A 7,218-nucleotide genomic window follows, 5' to 3' on the forward strand; every position below is an offset into this window, starting at 1 on the left:
CACCTGACTTCCGGGTGGGCGTGGCCCCAGCCCCAAAGCTCTATATAAAGCGGCTGGGAGCTTACTGTTATCCAGGGATCCTGCCCCTGAGGGGACTGCAGCCGGAGGGAGGTTCTCCGCGGCGGACTCTGCAGAAGAAAGGACCCAGGGCGAGAGCTTTCTGACCTACGGGCTTTCAACCAGTCAGTGGGGCTTGTTTAAGGTGCCGAGTTTGCGGGCATTCGTTGTCCACGCATAGAAAAGGCATCTCCAAGGGCAACTGTCTTTGCATTGTGGGAGGCAGTGGAAACCTGTGTTTCTGTGTGTGTGTGTGTGTGAGCGTATAAATACAGCAGCAAGGCTGACCTTCCCTCGTCTCATCTTTGTCATTGCAGGTCGCCGATCAGACGAGCCCAGCCTGAGCCCCTGCATCTTGCGGTGCTGGGATGGCCAAGGCCAGCGCGTCGCTCCCAGGCAAAGGTCGGGTCACAGGTGTGTCGGGTGAGGGAGGAGTGGTGCCCTTGAACCCCAGCCCCAGCTGCCTGGACCGAATCCCGCGGGACCGATTTGAGGAACTGAGGAAAGCCTGTGACGAGGAAGGCGAGCTCAGGCGTCAGGACGGCCCGCGTCCAAGGGCAGGTGAAGAGGCAGACTCCTCGTCACGTCCTCCTGCAGCCAAGAGACGGAAAGTGGCCACCAAGGGGAAGAGACCCGGGAAATGGGCAGTGGACGAATTGGAGGCTCAGAAGATGAGAACCCTCGTGTCTTCTATGAGCCAGGAGCAGCTGGACCGTTATGAAGTGTATCGCCGATCAGCCTTCCCCAAGGCCACCATGAAGCGTCTGATCCAGACCGTGGCCGGCTCGACGGTGTCCCAGAACACTGTCATTGCCATGTCCGGAGTGGCCAAGGTCTTCGTCGGGCAGGTGGTTGAGGAGGCCCTGGACGTGTGTGAGAAGTGGCGGGAAACGCCCCCACTCCAACCCAAGCATATGAGGGAGGCTGTTCGGAGGTTACGCTCCAAGGGGCAAATCCCCGGCAGCAAGCACAAGAAGATCCTGTTCTTCTAGGCCAGAGCCAGCGAAGGCCTGTCGCTGAGGAACCAGTCCCGCTGGCAGAGCAGCCTCCTGACTCTGAGACTTTGCCCCACCCATGCAGCTCCTGTATCTCAGGCCACCGGGGATTTCCCCAGGATGGATAAACAGAAGAAAATTGGAGAGAGAAGATCCACCACACCTCCAGATGCTTCTCTGAAAAGACCAAGAACACCCAGAAGCCTCTAGACAGCTGGAGGAATCATCAGAAAAGAGAGAAGACCCAGTGTACGCGTATCAGAAACGAAACGTGAAACATGGAACATCACTCTGGAACCCGTGGGCAATGGAATTGTAAGAAAGGGATGTTGTGAACGGCTCAGCGCCCATCCATCTGATAAGCCAGAAGAAAGGAACCAATACCTTGAGAGACACCCCCTGCCACAACACACCCACGAAGAAACAGACCTCTGCAAAGGCCTCTACCTGTCATAGACATTGAATCTGTACTCAACAACCATCCCTATCCCAGAGTACCAGGCCCAGAGGAGTTCACTTATGGATTCTAGCAAACACTTAAAGCAGAAATTATACCGCTCCTCTACGATCACTTCCAGGAGGTGGGAGCTTAGGGAATTCTTCCTAACTCATACCATGAGACCAGCCTTAGCTTCATCCCGTGACCCAAGGCATTCCCAGAGAAATAGACATGACAATCTCTCGCACAGAGAGATGCCAAAACCCTGAATCACCTTTCAGCTAACCACATCCAGCCATGGGTAAGAAGAAGCATAGATGGCTGGAGCTAGTGAGACTGATCCTAGGTATCCAGGGCGGGCTCAGCCTTCAGGCACCCTTGGGTGGGATCCATGACCCATGCACAGGCCAAGGGAGAAAAATCACAGGACCCTACCGAGAGATAAGATAAAAGCCTTGGACAAAGTCCCACCCTCACCCACTCCTGATCAAACTAGGAACGCAGAGGACTGTAGCTTGATCAGGAACCTCTTGCAAAGAGCTGCAGCTTGTCAGTACTCTTGCAAATGGTGAGGAAGGAACTCGAAGCTCTCCCAGTAAGATCCCGGGAAGAGGCAAGCATCTGTCTTCTCACCACTCGTTTCCTACCTGGGGCCGGAGGTCCTAGCTAATGGTGAGGTCAGGCGAAGTTTTAAAAGGTTTAGCGATCAGGAAGAAAGCATCAAAGCATCTTCATCTGTTTGCTGATGGCCTGTCAGAAAGCAGCAGACTTATGTACCTTCATTCCCATTGTACCCTGCAACCTTGCTAGAATCAATCACTTGTCAATCCCAGGAGGGTTATTTCTGCCCTGAGTTTTGGTCAAGTCTTTCTGGTTTTCCTACATAATGGTGTAGGAAATCTGTTTAACCAACCCGCTTTGATTCATTCTTCCCGAGGCCTATGTGTTTGATTAACTTGGCCTGACGTAGAGCATCAGCTAGGACTGCCGATCTGAGAAAGGAACCCTCATTCACTGCTGCTGAGAATGCGAAACTGGACAGCCACTGTGAATGGACAAATTCATCTCTTGAAGCCCAAACCACCAATGGGACTCTATTTGGGGCTAGGACCTTCAGCAGAGCAAATACGGTCAAAGAAAGCACTCTGGCTGAACTCCACACCCCGTGACTATCAGATGTGAAGATAGGGACTTCAAAGAGGTGATTCAGATCAAAGGTACAGCTTCTGGAGGGGCCCTGATCCAACAGCACTGGTGTCTTTCAAAGTAGAGACCGAGGCACCGGGGATAGTACAGCCAGAGCCAAGGCAATGCCAGGACACAGCCAGACGGTGGAGAGGTGCAGCCCAGGAGAGAGGCATCACTGAACAACGAGTCGGCTCGCAACCCCATCTGGCAATTTCCAATCTCCAGAAGGGTGAGAAAATAAATACACGTGCGTTGGCCGAGCTTCCAGTCTATGGTGTCGTGTGAGTGGGCAGCGCTCGGCGACTAAGGCAGCACCTGGGGAAACAGTGTGGCAGCTTCTTCCGAAACGACACATACTCTAACCCTATAAACCAGCTCCTTGAAGCTTGCCGAAAGGAGGGGAACATGGGTGCCCACACGTGGCAACCTGCATGCAGACATTCGTACAATCTGCGTTCTAAATTGCCAGACTCAGCAGGAACCAAGTGCCCCTCAGTAGGGAAGAACCGTCAGTGAACTGTGGTACATTCAGACACTGGCCTAGTACTGGGTGCTTGAAAGAAATGAGTCAGCAGGCCATGACAAGAGATGCAGAACTCCAAAGGCCTACTGACCCAGTGAAAGAAACCAATGTGAAATGGCTACAGACCTCAGCCTTTCAATGATAGGGACACTGTGGGAGGGGTTAAGCCATGGAGACCGTGGAAACCACAGGAGTCGGCAGGGATTAGGGTGGAGGAAGGGAAGGCTAGGCGGAACACAGAGCAGGTTGAGGGCCGGAAAGCCAAGCCTTATGTGCCATGCTCTAAGCGTGGATGCCTGACGTGACACAGCAGGGTTCAAAATCCATGGACTATACCATGTGCCAAGGTGGGATGCATCCTGTGAAACGTATGTACCCCTGAGATTCCGGATGTGGATGGTCGGCAGGGGTGTGGACTAGGGGGGACAGGGGACGGGTCCATTCGATTTGGCCCCAAAGAAACCCGAAAATGTTTGAAAATATAGAAGTATTTAAAGAGGAAAGTTGAAGCCTTCCCATGAAGCCTGCCTACCTATTTCCATGTCTGTGGCTTGGGGGAGAATATGTCCTGGGCCACAATGGCCTGGCAGAAAAGGCCCCCACAGGAGTGACCCTCCAGGCTTTCTGTAGTCCCTTCTGCAGGCCAGCGTGTTCCGAGGTGCACTCGAGAGAGGACTTGTTGCCTGCTGAACTGGGTTCTCTGGTGGGTCCTGGAAGGCTTTCAAAAAGCCAGCTTTCAAGATCTGTCTTCTTCTGAGGGTCTATATTTCCATCGCCAACAAATGTGCAGCCTTCAGAAACTCTGTAGCAGGAATTCTGGGCGGCCACCTGGGGCTCACCCGAGTATTTTATAATCATGAATTCTATAAGTAACTTAGATTAATTATGGAATATGTGTCATTGTTTACAAAGGACAGATGAGGAATAGTACACATTTGTTTACATGTAAAATCCATCATCAGTACTGGGAGAATCTTTTATTACCTGCAACCACATAATTTCAGAAAGTGTATGTGTTTTAGAGATTTTATAACTTTGTTATTTTCATAAATATTTTTAAATGCAAAATTTTTTATTCACATCCCTTCTTGGCTTTTCAGTATAGAAAACCTAATTTCATTGTTTTATAGGGGAGTGAATTAGGTTATAATAACCAACAGCTTCATTGTTCTTATTCATTCCTACTCCTTGGCCCCCATCTTTTCACCGTTATCAAAATTGCTTTCTGAAATAAGTTTTAAAATGTGAGAATTAGAATATTGTGAAGTAGAGTTTTCAAAACACTGATCTATTCATATGCTGTCATTTTAGAATTTAGGAAAACTTTTTAAAAATTAATTAATTAATTTTTGGCTGCATTGGGTCTTCATTGCTGCACGCAGGATTTCTCTAGTTGCGGTGAATGGGGGCTACTCTTCGTTGCGGTGTGCAGGCTTCACATTGCGTTGGCTTCTCTTTATGTGGAGCGCGGGCTGTAGGCACGCGGGCTTCAGTAGTTTTGGCATGCTGGCTCAGTAGTGTGGTTCACGGGCTTAGTTGCTCCGCGGCATGTAGGATCCTCCCGGACCAGGGCTCGAACCCGTGTTCCCTGTATTGCAGGTGGATTCTTAACCACTGCGCCACCAGGGAAGTCCCAGAATTTAGGAAATTTTAAATTATCCTATTATCTAGCCATGCAGTGGCAAACCTAGGACTAAAATTCATGTAGCAGAATCCTTTCTTTATATTATAATCCAGTGATTTACATTCATTTGTTTCCCACATAACAGTCTGAGTTTAGTATGTGTGAATAGTTGTGCTCCACACCATTAGTTATTCAGGGATTTTTATTGTTCTAGTTACATATTCTCACCACCTCCTTGGCAGTGTCATCATCTCTAGTGGGGGAAAATTGGTTGCAAAGGATCCCAGTTGGCACTAAGGAGAAGAGAGTGTGAATGAGGCATGCCCATGAAATTGAGACCTAAGCTGGGAGTAGCACCTAAATACATGGCCACACTTTTAGCTACGATTGAGGCTGGGCAGCCACAAGCAGAAAAGTAAGGACAGATTTTGAAAGACAAGTAGGTGTCTCTGTCACAAACTCTGTTGATTCCTACAAATTGTGAAACAGAAGCACAAACTTCAGTTCTAATAATAAAATAATCTTATAGGAAATCTCCAAAGTTCTTTCATATCTGTTTCTCACTGAATCCTCATGAAAACCCAGTTGAGGTGAAAGAGTAGGAATATCCATGCTCATCTCAAAAGTGAGCTGTAGTCCTGAGGATGTACAGGAGTAACAGCCTTTTAAGATAAGGTCTCATAGAAAAAGGAACCCTCCTACTCTGCTGATGGGGATGTAAACTGGTATAGCCACTATGCAGCACAGTATGGAGGTTCCTTAAAAAACAAAAAAATAGAGCTACTATATGATCTTGCAGTCCCACTCCTGGGCATGTATCAGGAGAAAACCATAATTCAAAAGGATACATGCACCCCAGTGTTCGTTGCAGCACTATTTACAATAGACAAGACATGCAAGCAACCTACATGGTGATGGAAGCATCCATCACCAGATGAATGGCTAAAGAAGATGTGGTATATTTATACAATTAAATATTACTCAGCCATAAAAAAATGAAATAATGCAATTTGCAGTAACATGGATGGCCCTAGAGATTATCATGCTAAGTGAAGTACGCCAAAGACAAATATGATATCACTTACTTGTGGAATCTAAAAAATAATGACACAAATGAATTTATATACAAAGCATAAATAGACTCACAGGCATTGAAAACAAACTTATGGTTACCAAAGGGGAAATGGGAGGGGATAACTTAGGAGTTTGGAATTAACATATACACACTACTATAGATAAAATAGATAACCAACAAGAACCTACTGTATAGCATAGGGAAGTTTACTCAACATTTTGTAATAACCTATAAGGGAACACAATCTGAAAAAAAAAATATAAGTATGTATAACTGATTCACTTTGCTGTACACCTGAATCTAACACAGCATTGTAAACCTATTATACTTTTATTAAAAAAAAAAGATCTCATAACACATTTGTATTCCTGCCAGCGTGTTTGTCAAACCTCTAACAAAGGCAGCTCGTTAGTAGAAATGATCTCTTTGACCATGTTATAAAATATTTTTTCTTTCTTTTTATTCCTATTTCCTTAAACATATTTCAGTCACTGTGTAGATTTTCTGCTTCCTTTAGTAGATTATGACTACCTTGAAGGAAATATAAGGTATTTATTTTAGGATTCCCATGGCCCTTAAGGAAATGCCTTAAACATAGATACTCCTTGAATCAATCTCCTGTAACTTTTAAATACTGATTACTTCCTATGTGGCAATAATTAGATCAGAGCAGTTATAGGGATCTTAATTAATTTGGGGGTGGAGTTTTTTGTTACTTTGAAGTAGGCTATTAAGGATTGATAACAAAGCTTTTAACACAGTAAAATAGATAAAAATAGACATTAACAGAAATAGCTTTAGACATTAGTTTGTAAATAATATGAAGCTCATCCATGAAAACTAGGTACTATAACACTATTGGTCAATAAACTGACTTTATCATGTGAGTGAAAATATTTTCAAAAAGATAAGTGAAACATTTAGCTGAGTTTCTATTTAATTTTCTGCTACCAATATATTGTGCAAGGCAAAATATCAAATGCAAAAACATGATATGGTGAACCAAAAAAATAAATAAATAAAAAGCAAAACCTCTCTACTCTTTATTTATCCATCCCATTGCCTCTTTCCAGAATGGTTTTCTGGCAGTTTTGAAGGTTAAGAAAAGCTATATTGTAGGTAATTAGCTCCTAGATTCTGCTTTGTGGAATCACTTTTTGGCCAATGTTTAATAGGTGCAGCATTTAAAAAGTGCCTTTTAGCCAAAGAAGGTGGGAAAATGATGCATACTTTATAGTTCCTTTTGGGGGATCACAATAATCGTTAGCATATTAAGTGATACAGGATGATTTGAGGTACAAATGATCTGTTTAACTT

At 45.4% G+C, this 7,218-nt stretch overlaps 1 pseudogene; it reads left to right on the forward strand.

The window, feature by feature from the left end:
- The first annotated feature begins 210 nt into the window (after positions 1–210).
- LOC111178519 (transcription initiation factor TFIID subunit 11 pseudogene) lies at positions 211–1,157 on the forward strand (annotated as a pseudogene).
- Positions 1,158–7,218: the final 6,061 nt, after the last annotated feature.

The sequence above is a fragment of the Delphinapterus leucas genome, chromosome 3 (assembly GCF_059928025.1).
Source record: "Delphinapterus leucas isolate spDelLeu-1000000601 "Yukka" chromosome 3, BTC_Dleu_Yukka2, whole genome shotgun sequence".
Classification (NCBI taxonomy): domain Eukaryota; kingdom Metazoa; phylum Chordata; class Mammalia; order Artiodactyla; family Monodontidae; genus Delphinapterus; species Delphinapterus leucas.